Below are 26,534 nucleotides of genomic sequence, written 5' to 3' on the forward strand. Positions count from 1 at the left end.
AGAGAGAGAGAGGGAATTTAAAGCAGTTAATGCTTTAAGGTCAATGATAGCGAGTCTTTTTATTATTTTTTAAATGTTTATTTATTTTTGACACAGAGAGAGAGAGAGAGAGAGAGAGAGTGAGTGGGGGAGGGGAAGAGAGAGAGCGAGACACAGAATCCGAAGCAGGCTCCGGGCTCCGAGTCGGCAGCACAGAGCCCGGCGGGGCTCGAACCCACCAACGGCGAGATCACGACCTGAGCCGAAGTTGGACACTTAACCGACGCAGCCACCCAGGCGCCCAAGTCTTTTTATTATTGGACTATTTTGGAGAATGTCTGCTAAAGGAAATAACTTTGGTCTTAGTGGATGTTGAAACCTCAGGAACAACGTCCTCTGGAGAAGTTATAAAACCAGGTCACCAGTGGCTAGGGGGGTCCTTGTGTCTCCGTTCCCTGTGGCCGAGATGCTGTGACTGGTATCAGCAGATTCCCGACGAGGAAGGAGTTCATGGGGCTTCTCATGCTACTTGAATTTCTTTCTGAAGAATTGTTCCCACAAAGCCCAATTTACGGAGGAAAGCCCCTGAATCTCTGTTGAGCGCAGACGGTTTGAACCAACAGGCCATTTCTGTCCGTGGACTCCCGGGCCAGTGAGAGACAAAGACCACCCTCGGCAGCTTCCTTCAAACATGAAGGGAACAGAAGTGCGTTGAGTGGCAGCGTGGTTGCCGCCTGAACTTGCTTGTTCCCCTTGAATCCAAGTGGCCAGGGAGGCGGGGCTCTGCAGTTTTGATGGAGAGAAAGGGTAATCTCCTGGCGCCTGGTGAAAACCAAGGAAGCAAAGCCGACTCTCTCCTCGCTGCGTCCTGGGTCCTGAGTTGCCAAGGGCTGTGGGGTCGGCAGGAACAGTCGCTGGAGGGGCCTGGTGCATTTGGGGAGAGACACCAGGTCGGGGAGCCTGCAGGGCTCGGTGGGTCCTGCTCTGGGTCTTGGCTTCACACAGCTGCGGTTCAAGGCCATGCGCCCTCTGCTGAGCCTTACACACACCCAGTCAACCCATACCACACGTCCGGTGATCCCCTTGGCCTGACTTTTTCTCTTTTTGCTGATTTTTTCTCCCATTTCCAAGGCCAAGTGATCGACTGGCTCCTTGAGGCCTTCCGAGTCCAGTAGTGTGTGGGAATAAAGGCTGACATCTCAGACAGACCCCCTGCCCCCCTGGGAGACCCGTGAGATTGGGAGAAAAAGCCCCCTGGTGCTGACAATGCCGTGGGCTCCTGAGTCGCGCAAGGGACTCAGAGCTGGAACGTGCTTTGGTCCAGAAGGTTCCTGGCCAGCACTCAGCCACTTACCGAGGGTGGGGGATCTTGATGTTTAACAACAGTCCCGTGAATAAAATTGCGAGTGAGTAGCGGGCACGGAAATGTGACCCAGAGACCTCTCCGTCCGCTGTCCAGTGTACCAGAGACAGAAGCCCAAGCGGGCTCCGCGCTGTCAGCCCAGAGCCCGACGCGGGGCCCGAACTCACGGACCGTGAGGTCATGACCTGAGCCGAAACCAAGAATTGGACGAGGCTGAGCCACCCAGGCACCCACGGGAGAGGGCGTAGGATAGCTGAAGAGAGGGGTCTCTGAGGTATGGACGGAAACCAGGGAGCTGTGCTCTAGTGGCTTCGATTCTGTTAAGCAGAGGCAGCGTCTTGTGCTGGAGTCTGGGGACGGAAGAGGGGGAGGGAAGCCTATCCCTGCTGAGTCCGCAATCTGAACAAAAGAGGTGGAGAGTCTGCCGCGGGGAGGGGTGTCGTTTTATCGGAGCTGTGATCGCGTTCCGCACCTCTGTGAAGTCAACCTTTTGCGGACACTGAGAAAATTGCTGTCCGCTAAATACACTCGTCCCCACCCGGGTCGGCACAGGAAAAGTGCTAGTGATTTCCTTCTCTAGCTCCCTGGTTTTTATTCCGTGCAAATGCCAACCCAAGGAGTCTTAGGTCACTCTCAGTAGCAGCCAAGGTTGCTTGGTGCCTTGTGCAGATCCTGGTCCCAGTGTCTGTCAGCCACACGCTGACCGTCTTTTGAGTGATCCCATCTGCAAAAGAAATCTGTTAGCTCCATGGACTCTTAGGGATTTTTTTTTTTTTTACCAGTTCTGTTCCAGGATGCAAGGATCTCATCTCTCAACTCCCAGGGTCTCTTCCTATAGTCGCCAAAAGAAGACGATAAAGGAGAGAAAAAGAACCTAGAACTTGCAGGACAAAGAAGATATTTACTTACTTATTTATTTATTTATTTATTTATTTTATTTAGAGACAGAGACAGCACAAGTGGGGAAGGAGCAGAGAGAGAGGGAGACATAATCCCAAGCAGGCTCCGGGCTCACAGCACAGAGCCCAAAACGGGGCTTGAACCCACGAAGCCGTGAGATCATGACCTGAGCCAAAACCAAGAGTCGGACGCTTAACCGACTGAGCCACCCAGGCGCCCCAGAATATAGACAATTTAAGGCAAAATATTATCAGTATTAACGTTAAATATAAATGTATAAAATGCCACAGGAAAACCACAAAGAATGTAACTGGATTAAAAAAAAAAAACTATAGGCTGTTCACAAGAGATAGACAGAAAACATAAGGATATAAATACATTGAAAATAGATTGACAGAAAAAGATGTAACTATGACGACTATATATTGTGTTGCCATATTAATATCAGACGAAATCATTTCTGAGGCAAAAATCATTACCAGGGATAAAGACAGTCATTTTGGATTGATAAAAAGTTCAATTCACCAGTTAGGTACAACAATGCTAAATTTGATGCACCTAACAACAAGGCCTCAAAACAAAAAAATTTAAGCAAAAATGAACAGATTAAAAAGGAGAAATGGACAACCTTCTGATCGTGTGAGAGATCTTTAAAACCCTCTTTTGTGAATTGCTAGGACAAGTGGGTATAAAATCAGAAAGATATGTGGGGCACCTGGGTGGCTCAGTTGGTTAAGCATCCTATGTCAGCTCAGGTCATGATCTCACGGCTCACGAGTTCAAGCCCTGCATCTGGCTCTGTGCTGATGGCTCACGGCCTGGAGCCTGCTTCAGATTCTATGTCTCCCTCTCTGCCCCTTCCCTGCTCACACTCTGTCTCTCTCTCTCTCTCAAAAATAAATAAACATTAAGAAAAAAAGAAACATATGAAAGATTTGAACAACGTGATTAACAGACATGACCTAATTAACACATAAAGAACTTTCTACTCAAGGATTATAGAATGTGCATTTTTCCCCCCAGTCACTCATGGAACGTTCACAAAAATTGACCATATTCTGAGCACAAAGCAACTCTCAACAAATTCCAAAGTATTTAAATCACAAAGAGTATGTATTCTGACCAAAGTAAAGTTAAAATCCAATAACAACAAAGAATAAGAAAATCCAACAAATAGAAAATCCCCACCTTGGAAATTTTCTAATTTTCTAATACTTCTCAATAATCCAGGGGTCAAAACGGAAATTGCAATTGAATTAGAAGTTAGATAATAGTCGGTTTGGGGCGCCTGGGTGGCGCAGCCGGTTGAGCGTCCGACTTCAGCCAGGTCACGATCTCGCGGTCCGTGAGTTCGAGCCCCGCGTCAGGCTCTGGGCTGATGGCTCAGAGCCTGGAGCCTGTTTCCGATTCTGTGTCTCCCTCTCTCTCTGCCCCTCCCCCGTTCATGCTCTGTCTCTCTCTGTCCCAAAATAAATAAACGTTGAAAAAAAAAAAAAAAAAGAAGTTAGATAATAGGTGAACTATTGTGATGATGAAAATACTAGATATTGAAACTTGTCAGTCGTAACCATAGCAGGCATGTACGGGGCAATTTAAAGCCTTCCTGTGTCCACAGCATTATGAAGAGAAAAGGTGAAAATTAGCTAACTCTGCATCTACCCCCAAAAAGGTATAAAGGGACAGTATATAAATCCAAAGGAAAAGTAAAGGAGTGATAAAGGTTAATTAATGAAAGCATAAATTGATTAAGTAGAAAACAAATATACAAGAGATAGAACCAATAGAGCAAATGTCGTTTTTTGAAACAAATAATAAACATGATAACCCAGACAAGACTGACAAAGGAAAAAGAGAAAACACTAATAATCTCTGTATAAGAGATATTTGAAAGGATACATTATTACAATTTCCAAAGACATTTAAAAGATCATAAGATTAAGAAAAAAGATCATAAGCCTATCTTATGAATGGCTTTGTGCCAATAAAGTATAACATTTAGATGGCATGGAAACGTTTCAAGAAAAATATAGCTGACACAAATAGAGTTAGTGAGGTTAGCAGGACTGAGCTGGGTCCGTGGAAAAATACAAGATTTTAGCCGATAGACGTGGTATGGCATACCAACTTCCTACACAGTGAGTGATAAAGCTATTCACTCTCACTCTCCTGTCTTCCAACAAGGTCATTTCCTTCACCCAAACTTCCGCTCTTGCATGGTCCCTCCAAACTTCCCTGTAAATACGTGATATACATGTATCCATATAACTGATGAAGGGTCACAGTGGACAAACACGAATGAATCTCAGAAACATGAGGTTGGGTGCAAGAAGCCAGACTCAAAAGAATAAACCCAAGAACGGGCAAACTGATCCATGGCCATAGAATGGTGGTTATCCTTGGGGAGAGGGAGCGATTGGGAAGGGGGTCCAAGGGAACGAACCCCAAGGGGTTTTAGAAATCTTCTGTATCTTGATTTGGGTGGTGGTTACCTGGGTGTATGTCTGTGTAAAAATTCACTGGGCTGTACGTTTCAGGTCTGTGTGTTTCATGTAGATGATACTTCGCTAGAAAGTAAATAAAAACAAGTTAATTACATCTTTCATTCCTAGAACGTCTTATTTGATTAGCTTTTCAAATGTATGCGAGCGTTTCTCAGTCTTTACTCCTCAATTTAGTTTTCATTTCTCCCTCTTAAGATACCCTTTGATTTGTGCAAATAATCTCAGAGGTGGAGTCTTGGCAGGTCAAGTTCCAATGTTTGCTGTCTCTGGTGACTCTCATGAATGTTGGCCAGTTCCCTAGGATGTTTTAAATTTTGTTCTGCAGAGTGACATAGGGCTTTCTACGTGCCAGTCCTGGTTCAAGTACTGTACGTGGATTGACTCATCTGATCAACGTGCCAAGGCATCAAGTCCATGCTGTTATCATTTTACAGCTTACGCAGAGGAGGGCGTAAAGAAGGGGAGTGGCCGGCCGAGGGTCTCCGAGCTGGGGCAGGACTTGGACCCGGGCTTATCTGCCCTCAGAGTCTGTGCCGTTGGCTTCTCTGCCACGCCGCTTCTTCCACACTTAGATTTGTTAAAACCTACCCCGGGGGGCTCTTGGAGGCTTGTTTCCTGCTGCATCGCTTCGGGGAGGATTTTCATTGGCCTAGGAGCCCGTGGCCCCGTGCACACCGAGTCCACCTTGAATTAAAACAACTGCGCGTTGGGGCGCCTGGGTGGCGCAGTCGGTTAAGCGTCCAATATCAGCCAGGTCGTGATCTCGCGGTCTGTGAGTTCGAGCCGCGCGTCGGGCTCTGTGCTGACAGCTCAGAGCCTGGAGCCTGTTTCCGATTCTGTGTCTCCCTCTCTCTCTGCCCCTCCCCCGTTCATGCTCTGTCTCTCTCTGTCCCAAAAATAAATAAAAAACGTTGAAAAAAAATTTTTTTTAAAACAACTGCGTGTCATTTTCCCCACCGGCTGAGGAGGGCACACTCAGGGCCCAAGGCACGTCAGCCAGCCAGGGGCTCAGGGTTGCCCTGCCTCTTGTCTTGAATCCCTCGCTCCTTTAAGAGCTCACCCCGATCTCGGCTCAGGCCGTGAGCTCATGGTTCGTCGAGCCCCGTGTCAGGCTCCTCGCTGACAGCTTGGGATTCTCTCTCTCTCTGCCCCTCTCCTGCTAGTGCTGGCGCGCTCTCTCTCAAAACAAATAAACTTAAAAAAAAAAAAAAAAGAAAGAAAGAAATCGGTGTAGAAGTAAGAGTTTCTACAGCCTTCCAGCCAGGAGAGGAGATCTCCAGGGCTCCAAGGGAAAGGCTGGTGGGTACGAGGGGGACATGCCAATAGTAGGGGGAGATGGTCGGTTTGTTCATGCTTTGGGGGATTCCTAACTCCACTCGGCCACCTACTTCTTTTTTTTTTTTTTTTTATGTTTATTTATTTTTGACGGAGAGAGCGGTCTGTCCCAGCTGCTCATCGCTTTACGGGGAGTCTGGGTGTGGCTGTCTAGATGAAGAATATTAATTAAGCCAGGCCACAACAGAAGGGGGTATAGCTCAGGGGTAGAGCATTTGACTGCAGATCAAGAGGTCCCCAGTTCAAATCTGGGTGCCCCCTTATTTATTCCTAATTTATATTGGTGCTGCATTTTTTTTTTTTTTAAAACTTCCTCTCCCTTATTAGATGTCAACGGAAAGTTGTTTTTCTTCCCTGGAACCAGCAAACTCGTGAAGCTTCATACCAAAGTTGGGGGTTCTTACCTCAAAATAGAAGTGGGAATCACTGAGGAGTCTATAAAAGTGCCATTTTCCAGGCCTCACCCCAGAGCAATGACATCAGAGTATCTGGGGTGGAGCCCAGTGAGGGTGAGAGCTCCTCAGAGTTGAGAACCAGCCTTAGTTAGCTTCCAGGAAGCTTCTTAGACCCAGGCTGCCTCACCCCTGCTCTGTGTGCCCAGCACCTTGTGTTCTGGACCTCCTCCCATTCAGCCCTAAGTATACATCATCGGAAGGCGACGTTGACGGTGTCTTCCAGAGATGTTAACTGTCTCTGCCTCAGTTTCCTCAGTCCTCCTCCTTTTTAATCCGGGCAGTCTCTGTGCACGGGAGGGGGGAGTGGTCTTCTCTTTCCAAGCCAAAGCACCAGGATCTGTGGCTCAGACAGCAGGCTCTCCTGGGGCCGAGAGAGTTTGTAGAGGATGAATTCTCTACCTGTCCAAGTGCACGGTTAGCTTGAGGAACCATTAAAGCCAATGGTAAGTCCTCCTCAAGCCTTCAAAGTAAACTTCTGCATGAGGGACTGGTGAATTATGTATCACCCGTCTCAAAACTGAAGAATGTTATGGCTTTCTGTGGTCTGGAGGACAAGCCGCTGAGCATTTTAGTAGACAATCCCAGAATTCGCCGTGAGTCCCGAGATCCCCGCATGGAATTCGGAAATCTGTCATGATTTCTATGATCCCTTACACCAGTCATCTTTTTTTTTTAATATATATTTTTTGATGTTTGTTTACTTCTGAGAGAGAGAGGGGCAGAATGCGAGTGGGGAGGGGCAGAGAGAGAGACACACACGCAGAATCCAAAGCAGGCTCCTGGCTCCGAGCTGTCAGCACAGAGCCCGACGCGGGGCTCGAACTCACAGCCTGTGAGATCACGCCCTGAGCTGAAGTCAGACGCTTAACCGACTGAGCCACCCAGGGGCCCCACACCAATCATCTTCGACGACCTTTCTCCCGACTCCCTAAAAGACACTTCATGATCCTCTAGGCCTGTATCAACAACAAAACTCTATGCTTTAGATGGGCTAAAAACAGGGTCTCACGATAAATTAGTTGACAGCAAGAAAGCCTCAATCTGTTTACACTGGACGGCAGGAAAATGCGGCAGAGAAACGGCCACTGAGGACAGCGCGGTCAGACTGTCTAACTTGACAAGCCGGCAAAAAGCTCTCTGTCTGACACCCCGGGTTGCGAATTTTCTTTGTCTTCCGTTATCAGCACACAACATAAGTGCCTGAAAAAAAAGACAAAACCTCTTTTTATCTTCAGTGATGTGCTTCAGAGTTTCTCTTTCATTAAAGCTCTTTCCTTTTTGTTGGCGAGAGACTCGAATTTCTTAATTAGTACTTTTTTCCCCCTGTTTCATAAACACTTGGAACTTTGGCTGAGGGCCTGGCGGCTTGTCGCTTTCCTGTCCCTGCCCTCCCACGACACCTCCTGATCTTGAAGATGACCTCTCTGGGGGCGCCTGGGGTCACAATCTCAGGGTTCGTGCTTTGAACCCCCCCCCTCAGAGCTTCAGATGCTGTCTCCTTTTCTCTCTGCCTCTCCCCGTTCACTCTCCCTCTCTCTCAAAAAATAAATAAACGTTAAAAAAAATAGAAAGAAAATGGCCCCTCTGATGACAGCCTCCATCTGTCACCCCATTACGACTTCTGGTCCTGCGGTCCCATCGTCCTAGCCTGGTGGCTCAGTGGGGCCCTTTCTTCCTCCTTGCCCTCTCCCCATGAGACCCCCCCCCCCTTTTTCAGGGTTCCTTGCCCACACCTCCGCCTTCAACCCCCCAACTGGAGGGAGCGCCTTCTGCCCCTCATTGCCCTTCTGGGTCCCCTTCTTGGGATGCCCCAAGCTTAGTGGAGGATTTTAGAACCAGGCTGACACTTGTATTTGCCTTGGCTCCCTCGGCCTTCAGCCTCAGTAATGTCAACGCCACATAGCGATCCTTCCAGGGCTCGGGCTTAGCTCTAATGTGTTCACAGAGTCCACCCCACTGCGGTGGCAGAGAGGCCTGGGTGAGGCAGAGTGCCAGTATCCCCACCCCTACCCAGTGTCCTTTGTAGCCTCCTTCTTGTCGCGTGGCTTCACAGAAGAAAAACTACACATCCCAGCCTCCCTTGGAGGTAAGGGAGGCCAAGTAACATGCTGGAGGCCCTTAAAGGGCCAGTGCAGTCCCAAGCGCAGAGCAAGAAGACGGGGCTCCCTGGTGCCCGGGCTCAGTAGGTCCATAGCAGGCAGAGAGGCCTTCCATTTCCTCCTCCCCTCCTGGGGGCCCACGGAATTGGGCAGAAGCCGCACCTGCCTCTCCTTGTCCCTCCGGAGGGCTCCTTAGTGCCCCTGATGGAGCCATCTCCCTCTTAAGGGAAAGAGGCCTACATACAAGGCCCTGTGTACGGTCCCCATCACTGGCTGGGGCCTATCCCTTCCTCCGCTGTCTTGCTCCAAGTGTGAATATAAATTTTTTTTTTTTAATGTTTATTTTAGAGACAGAGCACAAGCCGGGGAGGGGCAGAGAGAGCCGGAGACAGAATCTGAAGCAGGCTGCAGGCTCCGAGCTGTCAGCGCAGGGCCCGACGTGGACCCCGAATGCACGAACCATGAGATCGTGACCTGAGCCAAAGTCAGACACCTAACCAACCGAGCCACCCAGGCACCCCTCTCCAAGTGTGAATATCAAAACCTTTCTCTCCCTTTGGAAATGTCATCATCACCCTTCGACTTTATTGTGAGTCTCAGCTGACCTGGGAGGTGACCTCCTACACGGTTTCTATGCCCTTCGAGCGTGCCCTCCCTGTACCCTGGGCACCAGAGCCTGAAGTCTGAGAGGCCACTCCGGAGGCTGAGAGGTCGGGGCGGGAAGGCAGGCGTGGAAGAGCGTGGCGTGTGGCTGAGAGGCGGGCAGGTGCCGGGGGTCTCAAGAAGGCAGCGGGCTGGCCCTTTGCCTTCAGAGCAACCAAGGACATCTTGGATCCTAGCTGGGTGGACAGTGGACAACCCGTGTGTGAAACCAGAGTGACGCCACCGGAGGGGAGGGGAGGGGGCTGGAGACCGGCAGAAACAAGAAATGCCTGCACAACCGCAGCAGAGGTGGTGGGTGAAGGACAAACCAGGAGGGGCCCAGGGAAGAGGGAGGAGTCAGGATGAGTGCAGCTGCAGAGCTGGGGGAAGGAAGGAACGTCTGCAGTGCTTTCTCTCGGTTACTTGTAACCACTCAGTCAGTACCTGGAAGGTGGGACTGTGCCGACATTGGGTTATTACACGCGTAAATTGGAAAATTGAAGAATCCCTCACCCACTCGTTGGCAATAGCTCCTTGGTTTATTTCCTTCCAGAGGAGATTATATATTATATATGTATGTTATATATAATATATACATTTTAGGGGTGCCTGGGTGGCTCAGTCTGTCGAGCATCCGACTGCAGCTCAGGTCCTGATCTCCCGGTTTGTGGGTTCGAGCCCCACGTCGGGCCCTGTGCTGAGAGCTTGGAGCCTGGAGCCTGCTTCGGATTCTGTGTCTCCCTCTCTCTGCCCACCACCCGCTGACACTCTCTCTCTCTCTCTCAAAAATAAATAAAAAACATTTTAAAAATTAAAAAAATACATATGCATTATATGTATATAACATAAAATATTAATGTCCAATACATAATAAAATATATATAACAAATGTATATAACAAATATATATATAACAAAATATATATAACAAATATATATATAACAAAGTATATATAACAAATGTATATAACATAAAATATTTAAAATAAGAAAATTTATATTTAAACATATTAAATATATATTAACTATACATTATGTATTTTATATATAAAAATTTAATATTTAAATTTTAATATTTATATTAAATTTAATATTTATTTTATAAATATTTATATCAAATTTAATATTTATTTTATAAATATTTATATTTATATTTTATATTTATAAAAATATTTATATTTTATATTATATTTAATATTTAAAATTTAATATTTAAATATAAAAATTTAAATACCTTTGTGTGTATGTGTAATCTTTCTTATCATCTAATGATATGTATATATAGTATCTTTTTAAAATGTTTAATGTTTTATTTATTTATGAGACAGAGACAGAGCATGAGCAGGGGAGGGGCAGAGAGAGAGGGAGACACAGAATCCCAAGCAGGATCCAGGCTCTGAGCTGTCGCAGAGCCCGACAGGGGGCTCGAACTCACAAACCGCGAGATCATGACCTGAGCCGAACTCTTTTTTTTTTTTTTAATTTTTTTTTTCAACATTTATTTATTTTTGGGACAGAGAGAGACAGAGCATGAACGGGGGAGGGGCAGAGAGAGAGGGAGACACAGAATCGGAAACAGGCTCCAGGCTCTGAGCCATCAGCCCAGAGCCGGACGCGGGGCTCGAACTCACGGACCGCGAGATCGTGACCTGGCTGAAGTCGGACGCTTAACCGACTGCGCCACCCAGGCGCCCCTGAGCCGAACTCTTAACTGACTGAGCCACCCAGGCGCCCCTATGCAGTATCTTTTTTAAAGCCCGAAGGATCTCGCATCATATGCTGCCTATTTTGCTTTTTGGCCTTCATGATCTTGTTTACGAGTCCTCGCATAGATAGCGCTCTGGGCTCATTTCATCATTTTCTGTCGCATCACAGCCCATCCTGTGACACCATGTTTGTAACCTAATCCCCGTCAATGGATATTTAGGTGGTTTCCAGTTTATTGCTAATACAAAAAAAGGAAATGCTGCGATGAATCTCCAGATACGTGTGCCTTTGTGTACTCATGGGACTATTAGAGGAAGAAATCCCTAGGAGCGGGAGTCTCCTAGCGTATAATCTTTCCTAAGTAACTTTTTTTTTTTTAAAGGCCACATGCTCGATATGGAAAGCTTGAAAGATAAATAAAAGCACAGAAAAAAAAAGCAAAAGCTGAGATCATGTATAATTTTATGCAGACACACTGTTTTGCAACCTGCCTTTCCATTTGGCAAATTCTCGTGGATGTTCTTCCGTGTGATTAAATAACCTTCGGCCGTGGGCTCTGAACCTTCTCTCGGCACAGGGGAAGGCGCTGTCACCTGGTCACAGGTATGTCACCGTCCCAGGGTGCCTGACATGCAGTGGATGGGGAACAGTGGGAGGGAGTTTCCTGCATGATTTTAAGGGTCAACGAGGCTAGCGGGCGCCCACAGGCAGGTGCACACAGAAGAGGTACACGAAGAGGACGGGCTGGTTTCCTGCGGGAGGGAGGCCAGAGCTGAGAGGAGCAGAGTTGGCTAGGACAGTCCAACCGGCAAAACTGAACCCCGGTGTATTGACACAGGTACAAGGTGTTAATAATACATCACCATGCCAGTTAAGGGGGTATAGCTCAGGGGTAGAGCATTTGACTGCAGATCAAGAGGTCCCCGGTTCAAATCCGGGTGCCCCCTCCCTTTACTAGCTTTTAATCACAAGTGGGTCCTATATCGCCTGGCCCTCCTTGGCCAGAACAACCGGCAAAGAAAGATGAAGCAGATCAAACCCTCCGCAGGGTCTGAGGCTCTAGCCCCCAGGTCTTGGAGCTCCCCCTGGGGCCCGCTCCAGACTCAGACCCACCCCCTGAAGAAGAGCAGGATTTCGGTTGGCTCTGGAGGACTGACTCCAAGGAGTTAGTATAGAAGATGACTGGCCTTCCCTGCCTCTTTTCTCTCTCTCCTCAGTGTAGAGTCACGGGCTCCAGTGAGGGAAAGGAAGCTCGAACCCCATTCCCCAAATCAGTAAGGACAAGAACGGGTAAGGTGCACCTGTCCTTAAAAGCTCACCTCACTGTGACAGGGAGACTTCCGGCCTCCAACGTGAATCCCAGAACTCCTTCGGACACTGACATACCCCTCATGTCTAGTCGGACCTCTACTGCAGGTGGAAGGCATTCCTGCCCTCCTTCTGCACAATCCCCTGCCCACACCAGCCACTCGTGGCCAAGGACATCTGGGTCAAAGCAGGGCTGTGTCACTGGAGGGCTCCGGGCTCCTCTAAGGCCAAGGGTCCCCGGGGGGACTGCCCATCACAGCCCCTGGTGTGTGAGGCGGTAAGGGCAGCGGGGTGCGTCCTTTCTCGGAAATACAGCTCACAGGTTCCGGATCAGACTGCCTGAATCGGAGTAGTTGGGCATGGGGCCAACGGACTCTATTTTTAACAAGCCCATGGGATGATCCCGGTGGAAAGTCAGAATTGGAAACTACCAATTTAGTTCGGTGCCCTGCGTTATGGGCTTGAAAAGAGGCCATAATTAAGAGACGTTCCCAAGCACACACACCTGATTAATAATAGGGTTGGGGCCAGATCTCACACGGCTGGTCTTGGGCTCTTTCCACTTCCCAACCCGGTGCCAGACATGACACCACATAATGACCCGGACCATGTCCACCAACCCCCCATCCGGTACTAAATGAGATAAGCTCACGGCGGCCTGGAAATCTGACCCAGGGATCTCTTGACCCGCAGTCGGATCTTTTCCCCTGAGCCAGGAGCTCACTTCAAATTGTTTCCTGGTTGGGACCTCCCGATACCCGGTAGTTGCTGTTTATTCCCATCTGCCCCGTGTCCTGGCTGACTCACCCTCTCCTGGCCATCGGCTCCCTCCCCTTTCCCACTGACCCCTCATTTGAGTGCCCAGAAGCCCCCTGTGCCCTGCCCAGTACCCGCCCCCACTTCTGTCTCTAGCTGGTACGCTTTGGTGTTCCCCCGACCTTCCCTCCTCACTGCACCTCCCCCTGGGCTCATTTGTTCTTGCCCCCCAGCCCCCCCCCCCCAGCCTCTCCTGTTCAAGACACTTCTTCTTCATCCCAAGGCCAAATCCTTGGGCTGAGTCTAGGGGAGGCATTTGGCCAGGAAGGCTGAAGTCACCTTCCCTGTGAGCAGCCCCATCTGCCTCAGAAGGCCTCACATCTGGGGCTCAGCACACCTGGAGGGGGCAGGGATGCCTGCTTGGGGTACCAAAGCCCAAAAGCCTTCTGAATGGGCACGGGGACTCTCACTTTGCTGGCAGGGCTACTGCCCCGGGACAGTCAGACCACACCCACCTCCCCCCTGCAGGGGACCCCACACTGTCCCCTCCTGGGGCCACAGGCCATGTGGATTCCAAACCAGACGCACAAAGATTCTGATGGGCCCGAAAGACCCCCTGGGTGTTCTCTGTTACCAGCAGCGAGCGGGCAGCTTCTGCACTTGGCAGGTGGGGGCCGGGGCACTGGACCCTCTGCAAGCAATCCTATCAGTCCTGGTTTAAGACGAAATCCATGGGGACTGGTGGCTTCTGGAGCTGGCTTCTGGTGCTGGTTCCCCCCCATCCTCTCAGAAATCCCCCGTACGGTTTTGGAAGCACCGTTCTCCCCTGAACAAATGCCCCAACTTTCACGCAGGAGACCAGGGAAGCTCTGGCTTCAAGGGAATTTGGCAACCTCAGGATCAAAGTCTGCCTCCGGTGTTCCGCTGGGTCATGCGGTGCCTTAGATTTTCTCAGCGCGGCCCCTGGAGACCCCGTGTGGCCTTCTGAGCCCCGAACGAAGAAGCTGGACCTCGGATCCAGGCGTTCCCAGTATGTTAGAATCAGCCACCACGTCTCTCGCTGTCAGCGGGCTCTTTGGTTCGGTTGGCCCCAGGCAACAATTTATTTAGCTGTTTCGCCTCTGTGGACCCTGGCCTGCTATACTCCTACCAGGAGGGGCCGACTGGACTTTTACTGACTTCAGCACAACTAGGCCTGGCAGTTAGCTCCCCAGTCCCACATCCGCCCCCAGCCCCCCATTTCTCCAAGGATCTCTTGCTTGCAAATGACTCCCTGTACCCATTTCTCAGCTAGTCATGCACATAGATGCGAACCCAGAACCTGCTTCTGTCTGGTGGAAATAGACTAGACAGTCACTGGCAGGCTGGGAGGAGCCCAAGGCCCTGGAGGGAGGGTGGGAGAGCCAGGCTCAAAGGGACCCCAGTGGCCAAAATCACAGCCAAGGGCACAGCAGAGCACCATGCGGGGGCAGAAGCCACTGTATCCCCAGTGGGTGCTGAAGGACCCTCCAGCCCTGCCGAGGCGGCCAGAGCTCTGTATCCCGCAGTGGAATTCACCTGGTAAGGTCTGGGCCGGGTCCTAGGCCCAGGCAGTATTTGGCACGTTGGTTTGGTAGAGCAGGTTGCAAAGCTGTGCTTTCCCCCAAGACTCACTGTTTCGGGTGGGGGTTCAGGTGCTGGGCAGTCAAAGAATAACACAAATACCCACCTGAAGCCACCAGAGAGGCTTGGGTGGTGGAGCCCGCTTGAGTGTTGGAGAAACACAGGAGGTGAAACCGAAGGGTCGGGATCCATCTCTTCTCTCCTCAGAGGGGTTTCCAAGTGGGGGACACAACAGCTGTTATAGGGGGGCAAAAGCAGGCATAATAAGGGGGCACCTGGATTTGAACCAGGGACCTCTTGATCTGCAGTCAAATGCTCTACCCCTGAGCTATACCCCCACCTGCTTACAGGTGTCTAATAAACTCTTTAATCCTTCAGAGCCACGCCCTGACTGTCTCTGACTCGAGATGTATTCTTGGTGGCTCTCTGCCACCCTAACACCCCTGCAAACATGCCCTACCCACTACGCCCACCCCTGCCCCTTACCTCCACTTACAACCTCCTCCTTCCCTCAGCCCCTGGCTGTAGGCACTGGCATTGACCACATTGAGGTTTGCAGCTGGAACATTCTTCAGACTCATCCGCAAGAGCGGGATACAGAACTAGCTGCTCAACAGACAGAGAGGAGGGGAGGGGAGGCAGGGCTTGGGCCCCACCTGAGAACCCCTAAGCCAGACTCTCTGGGAAGGGGACGAGGGACAACATGAGCTTCTAACAAGCTCCTGATGATTTGGGAGCTGTTGTGCCCCTCACGGGATAGATCTGGGAAAAAAAAAAAAAAAAGTTTGGAATTCAAATCACGCCCCAACCAAACTCACTTGGTTTAATGACCAAGTTACCACTAGAATCCACGTTTATGATTAGGGGGCCTCTTTGCACTAAACTGGGCGGGAGACTGAGCTACCCCCTTCATATTTTCTTTTCCCCCCTTATTCTCTGTCTGTTGCATCATTCCTTGGGTCAGCCAGCAGAAATAAGCGTGCAGTGCGTGGAAAGCGGTGAGGCAAGAATGAGAGATTTGTGGTCACCGGAGCACAGACACAGGACCGCGTGATGGCAAACAGGAGGTCAGAGCAAAAAGAAATGCCAACAGGTGACGCACTGACTGGAACCAGGGACTCCCCGACACAAAGTCAGAGGCTCTGCCCCTGAACTGGGGTTCCTGGTGAGCACCACGTCACCTGTGTGGTTGTGCCCAAGGAGCTACCACGCACTCTCACTTCTCATCCCTAGCGAACTAGTGGGAGCTGACTGCCCGACCTCGTCCAGATAGACCTCTGTCTGACTTTGGACGTATTCTGTCCTTCTCTAGAAACTTCTAGGAATCTTCCCTGCCGAGAGTGCTGCGGCCTCCTCCCCAGTCCCCGTGTGGGGCACTAATCATTGCTTAGAGCCGGAATCTTCCCTCTTTCCTTCCCTTGCGCTCAGGTTTCACTTCCCCAGTCTGCTGCCCCCAGTCCCACTCTGACCCCCTGCAGCATGGGCTCCTCTGAGCTGTCCTACATCGCTTTCTCTGCTCCCCCCACTCTTTTCGTTCCTTACTCCTTGGCTTTAAAGGGAGATGGACTTACTGGGGAGGTCATGGTGCCATGCTGGCCCCAAACCATCAGCCCAGCACAGCCGGATGACTTGGGACAAGGTACAAGGAGTCGCTGTTTGGGCACCAAACTCAGGCCTTTACTATCTCCTAGACTGGGACCAGTGTTCCCTTCCTCCTTGGACCTCTCCCCTGGAAGTTACCACTACGAGGCCCAAAGGCCACAGAGATCCCCAGAATGCAGAGAAGGGACAATCATCCAAATTGGCATAGCATATGGAGGCCAAACTAGATGAAAAGCAGACATGCATCTTGAACAGGACGCTTTGCAGATCTGTCTGTACGAGGGGAGGTTAGAAACCGTGTGGGGGACCAACAAAGGAGTGTTGGCTAAGTCAAGAGTGGTAGCAGCCGCCATACAGAAGAATACTCTGTATCCACTAAGAAAGGTGTCCTAAAAGCTTTTTTTTATTGGTGTGAAAAAGTCATCTATTCCTTTTGATGTTAAAAACATCATAGAATAGCTTCATCTTTGTAAGAAAACGATATACAAATTATAAACATCTCTGAAATGACCTATTTGCTTTTCTCCACGCAAGTTAGTTTTGCTTTAATAAAAAGCAACAACTTGGGGCGCCTGGGTGTCTCGGCCTGTTAATCATCTGACTCCTGATTTTGGCTCAGGTCATGATCTCGCAGTTAAGTTCAAGCCCCACATCGACACTGCACGGACAGTGCGGAGCCTGCCTGGGATCCTCTCTCTCCCCCTTCCTCTCTGCCCCTCCCCCACTCACACTCTCTCTCAAAATAAAATAAAACCTTAAAAAAAAAGTGCAACAATTCCAATGGTCTGTGTCACTTAAACAGGAGATGCTTCTGTCTGAAAAGAGACTGATTCCAAAAAGATTCGAAATGGGTCGGTGGAGACAGGTCCCAACTGCCCCGATCCCACCTGCTCCCTTCCTGATGATGTTGGGAGCTGACCTCATTTTGGTGGCTCCAATGGTCTTATTTTTTGGAAGAGTTTTTGCATTTCTGCACACCCAGATGGATTTTTCTTACAAAGCTTCTGTTCCTCATCCACTGGGTCAGTCCAAGGATGTCATCATGGTGCATTCCAATTGCTAGAAAGGAAAAAGACAGTGAAGGCAGGTGTATCAGTTGATATTGTGGGTCTCAGCCCTGCGTCGGGCTCTGTGCTGACAATGCAGAGCCTGCTTGGGATTCTCTCTCTCTCCTTCTTTCTCTGCCCCTCCCCAGCTCACATGCTCTTTCTCTCAAAATGAATAAAGACACTTAAAAAAAAATATAAAAGAACTATTGGAAATACATCACAGAATTGCTAGGAAGCAGAAAATCAGGCTTGGGAAAGGCATGACCACATCGGCCTCAGAGATTACAGCAGCAATCTTAGGAGTTGAGTGTTTTCCTGTCCCAGGAACAGTCCCAGTAAAGGCTAAAATGAAAGCAAGATGTAGCAACTTGCTTTTTTTTAATGTTTATTTATTTTTGAGGGGGGGAGGGGCAGGGAGAGAGGGAGACAGAGGATCTGAAGCAGACTCCGTGCAGGGCTCGGACCCAAGATCCCGGAGATCATGACCTGAGCCGAAGTCGGGCGCTTAACCGACTGAGCCACCCCGGTGCTCCACCGCTTGCTTTTTGAATTGGAGGACGGGCCCTGACATCCTGTGAAATGATTCATACAAGAGGCGGGTGAAACTATGAACCCAACAGGATAGAAATTTGACGATCTTGCCTTTGGTTTTCAGCACGTCAGTCATTGAGCAGACGAGCTGAGTGTTGGGCTGGGGTTATTGGGAAGTCCGCCGTCTCCATCTGTGTCCAGAGAAGAGAACACACACATCTGAGCTTTCCACTGTACGACTTTGAGCTTCCCGAGACCGTCAGCCTTGGCTTGGCCCTTTCTACTGTTCTATCCCAACATGTGGTCCCTAAAGGTTCTGTCCTTCAGCGGGATCTCTATTCCAAGAACGAGTGGTACTCAGAACCCTTAACCACGGCTCACAGCATAGACACTGACAAATCGGAATGCACGCCAGCCATAAACAGCCATCAGATGCCTGCCCGATGAATAAGCTTCCTCCAACCCATTGGCCAGTTGAATCCATGTGATCAGTTCATCAGCTAACTTCCCACTGACAGCCCGTGGGCTCTTAGATTTTCAGCCCTGACGAATCAACTGGACTTCCACCTCCTTCAACGCCAAGTAGGACAGAAAAGCAATTCTATAGCCACCCCACTTTCATGAAGGTCTTTTGCCGCTGGCAAATGTTGTATCGGCCTAGGCACGTGGTTCCAGAAACAGAAACTGGTTCTGCCTGTGGCGAAAGATGAGATGACCACTGTCTGTGTGGCAGGGAGCCTGCAGCGCTGAAGGGAAGGCTGGAGGCGCAGGTTCACGCGAGGCAGGGGCGACCCAAGGGGACTCAGCCAGCCAGGCCCTCGGGCACTGCCAACCCTGGGATTTGTGTCACTCATTCCGAGTGTAGGGTGAGTCAGGAGCACCTGTTTGGCCAGCGGTGCTGGGAGAAAGGGAGAAAGGGAGAAAATCGCCTTTATTTTTGGCCTCTGCAGCTGCAAGAGGAGACATTTCTTCCACCAGGGCTCCCATAATTGGACATCCTCAAAAGATGGAAAGAAGGTTCTAAAGTTGGGAGGGAAAAAGAAAAACAACACACCTGAATTGGAACCAGGGACCTCTAGATTGTCAATCAGACGCTCCATTCAGAAACAACCAGTCTCGTCTAATAAGTGCGTTTCAATTCTGAACTTTAAAGCAGAGTCGAGGGGCACCTGGGAGGCTCAGTCGGTCAAGTAGCTGACTTCGGCTCAGGTCATGACCTCACGGTTCGTGAGTTCGAGCCCCGCGTCGGGCTCTGTGCTGACAGCTCAGAGCCCGGAGCCTGCTTTGGATTCTGTGTCTGCCTCTCTCTCTGCCCCTCCCCAGCTTGCTCTGTGTGTGTGTGTGTGTCTCCCTCTCTCTCTCTGCCCCTCCCCTGCTTGCACTGCCCCCCCCCTTAAAAAATAAATAAACATTAACAAGAAATTAAAGCAGAGTTATCAGTTATGGGCAGTCACCACACCTAGCAGTATGGTGCCACTACGATCTGTCACCACCCTAGCATGCCCACACCTTCCCTGCCTTTCCTGCATTCTCTCCCCTCTGCACACCTGGCCGCTCTCCGTGCCTACAGCCCATTGATGTTCACCACCGGAACGTTGTTTAACATTACATAGTGTTATATGTTCCAAAATACTTACTTAGAACCACTGGATGTTACAATTGAAGTTAGCAGGGGGGGTGGGGGGGTGGGATGTGTGCCTCCCCAAAGCAAAAGTTCCCAGGTACCTCCTCTGTCTGACTAAATCATAATTCCTAGGGCTCATCTGGTTTTTTTCTTTTTAACTAAGGTCCCTAAGTGCGTGCAGGCAGGCTGGGTAACCTGTGATCATAAGGTAAAGTTTGAAGAGGAACTTAGGACCTTCTGTCACACATACGTCATTCATAACAGCTCCATGACATGTGCCGCATCCCAGAAGTCACCTGAGAAAAGGAAGGTGGCAATGGAGAGGACTTTCCAATAAGCAGGACCCTAACTTAGGTCACTTTTTTGTCAATAAGGTAAGCCACCTTCAGGGGGCACCCGGATTTGAACCGGGGACCTCTTGATCTGCAGTCAAATGCTCTGCCCCTGAGCCATACCCCCTTACTGTGGTCCTGCTCCTCATTAGCATAGTTAACCTGTGACACCACACCCAAGCATTCCACAGTGTACTGTACATTCTATTCACTCTTGGTCAGTCAATGAAACTGGCAAGCCCACTAGAAACTGACTGGAGACCACCCTCTGGCCAGGAGTTCACCCTTCCTTCCCCACCACCCCCCCCCCCACCCCCCAGGGCTTCTGGCTGGTCAAATAGCACTTTTCCATTTTGAAGCCACAATCTGAATTCCTCCCATAAACTGCAATCTCCTCCTCACCCCTTGCTCAGTACCTGGGGGGTGGGGAGAAGGGAGAGGAAGTGTAGGAATCAGGCCTGTTATGTCCACAATAACGCTTCATAACAAACCATCCCCAAATTCAGATGCATGCAACAATAAACATTTCTTTTCATGTTCATAGGGTCAGCAACATGGATGACAACCAGTAGATCTAGTCTGAGCTTGACCTGGTGGCCCTGCTTCAAGCTGGAGGTCCATCTGTGCTTGGTTTCTTTCTTTCTTTTTTCTTTTTCTTTTTTTTTCCTGTGCTTCGTTTCTTTATGTGAGTTGGGCACAGGTCTGCTCCAAGTCTGTTTCTTCCTGGGTCCAGGTTGGAAGAGTCACAGCTAGCAGGGAAAATTTTCTCATGGCAGTGGCAGAAATGCAAAAAGGTCAAGCCCAAGCACGTAAGCAGATTTCAAGCCTCTGTTAGTATCACACGTGCTAATATCCCATCAGTGAAAGCAAGTCTTAGGACCTACCCTTAAATCAAGGGCAGGGAAATCTATCTTTTTTTTTTTTTTTTTTTGAGAGAGAGAATGTACGTGCAAGCAGGAGAGGGGTAGAGGGAGAGGGATAGGGAGGGAGAGACTCTCAAGCAAGCCCCATGCTCAGACTAATGGAGGGCTCGATCTCACGACTGTGAGACCATGACCTGAGCCAAAATCAGGAGTCGGATGCTTAACTGACGGAGCCACCCCAAACCTGTTCCACTTCTAATGGGGAAGATGTGAAAAGTCTTGTGGCAAAGGGCACACATAGAACAAGTGCAGAACTGGGGCCAACATTTTAATCTACCATCGTCTGCCCTCTTGGTCATAATTACTTAAATCTCTCCCACGTGCATAAGGTACTCAGCCTCATCCCAAAGCCCCCAAAGCCTCATTCAGTCAGACGAAGTCCAGGATCTTATGATATACGTTAGATCCAGATGAGGCTTCTCTCGATCCAGAGACCTATAAGCTTAAGAAACAAATTATCTACCACTCATACACCCAAAGTCCAGCGATGGTGCAGGAACAGACTTATGGTAGTAAATGTTTACGTGCAATGACTGATCACAACGGGAAACACACACGGTCATAGACATTGAAATGCTAGGCATAAGTGGCCACGCCCCCCTTTTGCCTTTTGTTACAGACAGAGCCTCCTTCTAGATACCAAATTCAGTATTTGCCAGCCTTTTTACAATAATATTGTATAACAAACCACCCCAAACCCCAGTGGCACACAACATATGCATTCCAGCAGTAGGGAATATTCCTTGAGTCGGCTCTGGTTCTGCTACCTAGGGAGAGCTCCCTGCCCACTGTTCTGCATGACTCATGGGCCCACCCTCTAAGACGTCTTCCCTTTTTCCTTCCTCCTTCTCTGAAATTTCTGGAGACATCATTGGAAAACATGTCCTTTGTTGTGGCTAGGCATTCTTCTCAGTTTGCTTCCCCCTATGGAATGCTGGAAGCCCAGGTCCTTTTATTCTCCAGTCTTGGTAACTTTTTTGTCCAGGCTAGTAATGTTTTCGCCAATACAGCTCTCTCAAGAAATGTGTGGGTTTTCTATGTATTTGACTCCACATGCCGAAAGCCATGATCACAATTCTCTTTGATGTATGTTCTCCCTCCAGCTCAATTATAAGTACTTGGGCACATCCTTAGTCTTTCTAGGAATACTTTTGTCCAGCTGAGAGGATATACTAGTATTGGCTTAATTCTTCAGTGCTCTTAATGAAGTACATCTAAGCTATTTGGTTTGGGGCTATGTCTTACTGGAAGGCTCTGGATTTGGCCTTTTGGCTAAAGTGATGTAATAACAGCCTCGCCTTTGTTTTGGACGGGATGGTTTTATTTTTCTCACTACGCAATTCTGAGCTATCTAGATTGCCTCTAAATTCTGACTGCAAACCAGTAAGTTGTCTTCTGAACTCAAATCTTTTTTTGGCAGTACCTTATCAAAAACAGCCTGTAACAAAACAGCTCATGCATTCAGTATTTTTCTTCGTAATATCCTACCCCTAACACTACAAGTTCAAATACATTTTCTGCCTTCCAGGTTATCATGAGCCCGTTTTCCCTGCCCTCAATAATAGTTACCCCACTAACTTCCCACTAATTCCCCATGCTTCATCATGAAGACATGTCATGTACTTTAGGCTTTTGTTATAGCAGGAGGCCCCTTCTGTATGTCAATGTTAGTATTTTCCAGTCGTATTCATAAGAGTGTTGCAAAAACGCCGCAAAGCATTGACACACGACAATAAGCATTTATTCTCATCCTCATGGGTCAGAATATTGAATGAGGATCAATTGATAGAGGCTGGGCTTGGCTGGGTAAGCTGTGGGTCCAGAGGGCGTTGGCCTTTCTAGGTGAGTTCCGCTTAAGGTTGGACCACGTGTGTTCTTTCTGGGGCCCAGGCTGAAGGGGCAGCAGCTCACAGGATAAACACATCTCACAGTAATGGCAGAAATGCCAGAGGGCACACTCAAATTTGCAGGATGATCTCAAGCCCCCGCCTGCATACAGCTGCTAACATCCTGTTGGCACTCACACGATGTGCCAGTTATCAATTTTTTGACTCCTGGGTCCAAATTCATGCTTCCATACCTGCCCTGCAATAACGGACTGGCTTCCCTACGCCTTTCTCCTTAAGCGAGCACAATGCTAAGAGCTGTCAGTAGAGGGCGCCGGAGGGATGTTGCAGGAGAAAAGGGGCTTGTCTCCCTCTTTCCTGCTACGTGTTGTTTTGTTTTGTTTTGTTTCGTTTTTCGTTTTTTTGCTTTTCCTTCCCCTTGGTCTCTGCTGCAGGGTTGGTCAGTGGTGTGGGAGTGTGAGGACCCAGGCACGCACCCGGGGAATGAAGTCCCGCGGTGGACCCGATAGCCCCAGCTGGGCCGGTGACCATCACCCTGGGCCCTCCCAACCCCGTGTGTGCACCTGCCGGCGCCGGCCACCTGGCTGGCCTCTGCCCTCAGAAGTTTGGTACCAGGAACCTACCATACTTCAGTATGTCAAGGGAGAAAGGACACCTGAAAAAACACCAGGGCCTGGGGAAAAGAGGTGGGGAGGGCAACTGATGACATTGTATAGAATGTGGTAGCTGGGAAGCCACTCCTCTAGGAGAGGCAATAAAGCAAAGCTCCAGCAGGGGGCACCCGGATTTGAACCGGGGACCTCTTGATCTGCAGTCAAATGCTCTACCCCTGAGCTATACCCCCTTGCGTGGGATGAAGTCCTCTTTACATTATTTCACCTGTGACGCCACACCAAACATTCCATAGGGCACTGTAAGATCTGTTCATTCCTGGTCGGCCTGTGAAACCGGGAGGTGCACCACAATTCACTAAAGACGGCTATGCAGCCATAACACCGCCTTTCCGATTCCCCAGAGACCCTTCGCTTGTCTCCTAGCACTTTTCCACTACAGCCACACCTGAACTGCAGGAGGCACCAGGTTTCTGTGGACCCCAGCCCCCCATCCTTCCTTTCTTCCCTCCTCCCTCAGCTACACCTGCTCTGCCCCATCCTCCCCAGCCTCACCCTTGCTTGCTCTCTTGCCCGTTTTCCTTCACATCTTCCCCCGGCTCCCCAGCCCAATGCCCTCCTGAGGCAGTCTCCCAGCGGCTCGGTTGGGCACTAGAGAGGCAGGAGCCCCTGAATCCTTCCGGCGGCACAACAGAGGAAGCTAGCGAGAGGCATAAAGGCTGCTATTTGGAGACCCACAGCCCTGGTGCAAGGATCCCTGGTTTATGGTCAGAGATGGCTCTTTCTTCCAGGCCCTGCATGTACCCACGCCCCCGTCCCCACTCCCTCCCCACGGCCGACCCTCACTCACATAGGGAGGACACACACCAGTCCCTCCCAAAAGGCACCAGCACAGTAACCTATGTCCTATTACATGGCACCAGAGACCAGTGAGATTCACTTTTCAGAGACCACAGAAGATACTGAGCTACGCAATGGAAAATGCGGTAAAAGAGGGGAGATTTTTGTCTCATTCCTGTGCAGCTTACTTGGATCATTACTGCGTTACGCGGGTAACATGTTTCACTTCAAAAATAGAATGTAAATTCGAAATAAGTATTCCAGTGAGAACAAAGCAACGCCCCATCCGGGATGTTTCTAACATAATCAACCTGCTATCATGTTGCTGGCTGTTTGACCGCCCTATAAAACACCATCTTTTTATTAAGGGAGGTGATTGGAAAGCTGGGCACCCTTCCCTGGGGTGGCCATGTTCCCCGGTGAGGCGAAATCCACTAGGCAGAGCTGGTTCCTAGCCCAAAGTTCTGGCCTTTGTTTCTGAGGCCATTGAATAAGCCCAGGATGGATGTGAAGAGCCCACTCTTTTCCAATTCGTGTCCTTTCACGCATGTGACAAAGATACTGTTAATTTAACTGACATTATAAGTCAGTAACCCACAGGGTCAAATCCTACTTTTGGCTGGAGGCTTTTTCAGTTATTTAGGGGTAAGAGATCAGACTCTCTGTGCTTGGCGCTGGGTAGAGGGTTTACACATTTGACCTGCGTTTTATTTCTCTGAGTCCCAATGCCAATAGAATTAGCCACTTTAATATATATTTTCTTACTGTTTTATTTATTTTTGACAGAGAGAGAGAGAGAGAGCGCGAGACAGAGCATGAGCGGGGGAGGGGCAGAGAGAGAGGGAGACCTAGAATCCGCAGCAGGCTCCAGGCTCCGAGCTGTGAGCACAGAGCCCGACGCGGGGCTCGAACTCACGGACCGCGAGATCATGACCTGAGCCAAAGTCGGATGCTCAACCGACTGAGCCCCCCCAGGCGCCCCTAGAATTAGCCACTTTACTGTATGGTGTCCCCTGGTGTTCTTAGCACATCAAGGCCTGGCTCTCATCATGCACTTCCTTCCACGTGACACTGGCAATATTCAACTTGCCTGCTTTGTCAGTGTGTGTCAATGACTGCCGGGTCCCAATTTGTGAATAACTAGCCAGATGTTCACTGCTTTTAGCCCCAACAAGACCAGATGACCGATGTCATGTCCCCTTCACCTCCTGCACCGAACTCTGGTATCAATTTTCGCACTGCCAGCATTCGGTCTCAAAAACAGAAACTGATAATGGCTAAATGAAACAAACAAGGAAATTACGGGCACAATGACAAAAATCTCAGACCACTAAAGGAAACCTAGAGATCTATGCTCAGAAAATGGGCAGAATTAAAGGACAGCCGGGGGGGGGGGGGGTCAGGATCATTTACCTCCAAACAGCATCCTGGTTAGGGGGCTGATAATGCCCCCACCGTGCACCAGCTGCAGCCATCAGCCCCACTGCCAATGCCAGAGCAGCGGCCCCCCTGGAGTAAATTCCAGACTCTTCCTGCTTGTGTGTACCTCATTCCATGTTCCAAGTCTCCATCACGTGCATGGGATCGGCTAAGCCCCGCTGGGGTTTGTAGGAGGGCAAAGTCTGGTACTTTTGCCTTTTGTAGTATAGTTACATCCTGGTTTCCACCAGCCATGCACAGCTCTGGATCCCCCCCCAAATGGAAAGGAATTTCAAACGTTGAGGGTGTAAGATAGTTACAAATACGTACCACGAGTATCATCAGTGAGACTGAATCAATGGCAGGATGAGGAATGGAGAAAATTGTGTAGTGTTACCAGAGACTGGGGGAAGCTGTCTAGCAAAGGCCTGACGTGCTACTCTTCTCTTCCCTTTTTTTTTTTTTTTTTTTAATTCTAGTGTAGTTAACATACAGTGTCATGTTAGTTTCGGGTGTCCTGTGTAGTGATTCAACAATTCTATACAATACTTGGTGCTCATCAAGGTATGTGTACTCTTAATTTCTCTCTCCTCTTCTTGCTGGAAGATGCAGTTATTGGGAATGCCAACACCAAGTCTAAATAGAAACGACAGCAAGCCCATACCATGGAATATTATTCAGTGATTAAAAAAGAAATGAGGGGCGCCTGGGTGGCGCAGTCGGTTAAGCGTCCGACTTCAGCCAGGTCACGATCTCGTGGTCCGGGAGTTCGAGCCCCGCGTCAGGCTCTGGGCTGATGGCTCGGAGCCTGGAGCCTGTTTCCGATTCTGTGTCTCCCTCTCTCTCTGCCCCTCCCCCGTTCATGCTCTGTCTCTCTCTGTCCCAAAAATAAAATAAACATTGAAAAAAAAAAAAAAAAAAGAAACGAGCTGTCAAGCCACAAAAAGACATGGAAGGACCTTAAGTGACTATAGCTAAGTGAAAGACGCTGACCTGAAAAGGCTATATACAGTATGCTTCCAACTGTATGACACTCTGGGAGAGGCAAAACTATGGACAGTAAAAACATAGGTGGTTGCCAGGGATTGCCGGGAGGGGAGGGATGAATAG

General features: G+C 49.4%; 5 non-coding genes across 5 annotated transcripts; 2 read left to right on the plus strand and 3 right to left on the minus strand.

Annotated features, from left to right (window-relative positions):
- The first annotated feature begins 6,267 nt into the window (after positions 1–6,267).
- Positions 6,268–6,339, plus strand: TRNAC-GCA (transfer RNA cysteine (anticodon GCA)). The gene has a single exon. It is a non-coding gene; the product is annotated as a tRNA-Cys (tRNA).
- Positions 6,340–11,855: 5,516 nt separating this feature from the next.
- Positions 11,856–11,927, plus strand: TRNAC-GCA (transfer RNA cysteine (anticodon GCA)). The gene has a single exon. It is a non-coding gene; the product is annotated as a tRNA-Cys (tRNA).
- A 2,985-nt stretch (positions 11,928–14,912) lies between these two features.
- Positions 14,913–14,984, minus strand: TRNAC-GCA (transfer RNA cysteine (anticodon GCA)). The gene has a single exon. It is a non-coding gene; the product is annotated as a tRNA-Cys (tRNA).
- A 4,855-nt stretch (positions 14,985–19,839) lies between these two features.
- On the minus strand, positions 19,840–19,911 carry TRNAC-GCA (transfer RNA cysteine (anticodon GCA)). The gene has a single exon. It is a non-coding gene; the product is annotated as a tRNA-Cys (tRNA).
- A 3,415-nt stretch (positions 19,912–23,326) lies between these two features.
- Positions 23,327–23,398, minus strand: TRNAC-GCA (transfer RNA cysteine (anticodon GCA)). The gene has a single exon. It is a non-coding gene; the product is annotated as a tRNA-Cys (tRNA).
- Between the last annotated feature and the right edge of the window lie 3,136 nt (positions 23,399–26,534).

The sequence above is a fragment of the Lynx rufus genome, unplaced genomic scaffold (assembly GCF_022079265.1).
Source record: "Lynx rufus isolate CCGP_SWC_20201006 ecotype Redwood Valley unplaced genomic scaffold, mLynRuf1.p SCAF_4, whole genome shotgun sequence".
In the NCBI taxonomy this organism is placed as follows: domain Eukaryota; kingdom Metazoa; phylum Chordata; class Mammalia; order Carnivora; family Felidae; genus Lynx; species Lynx rufus.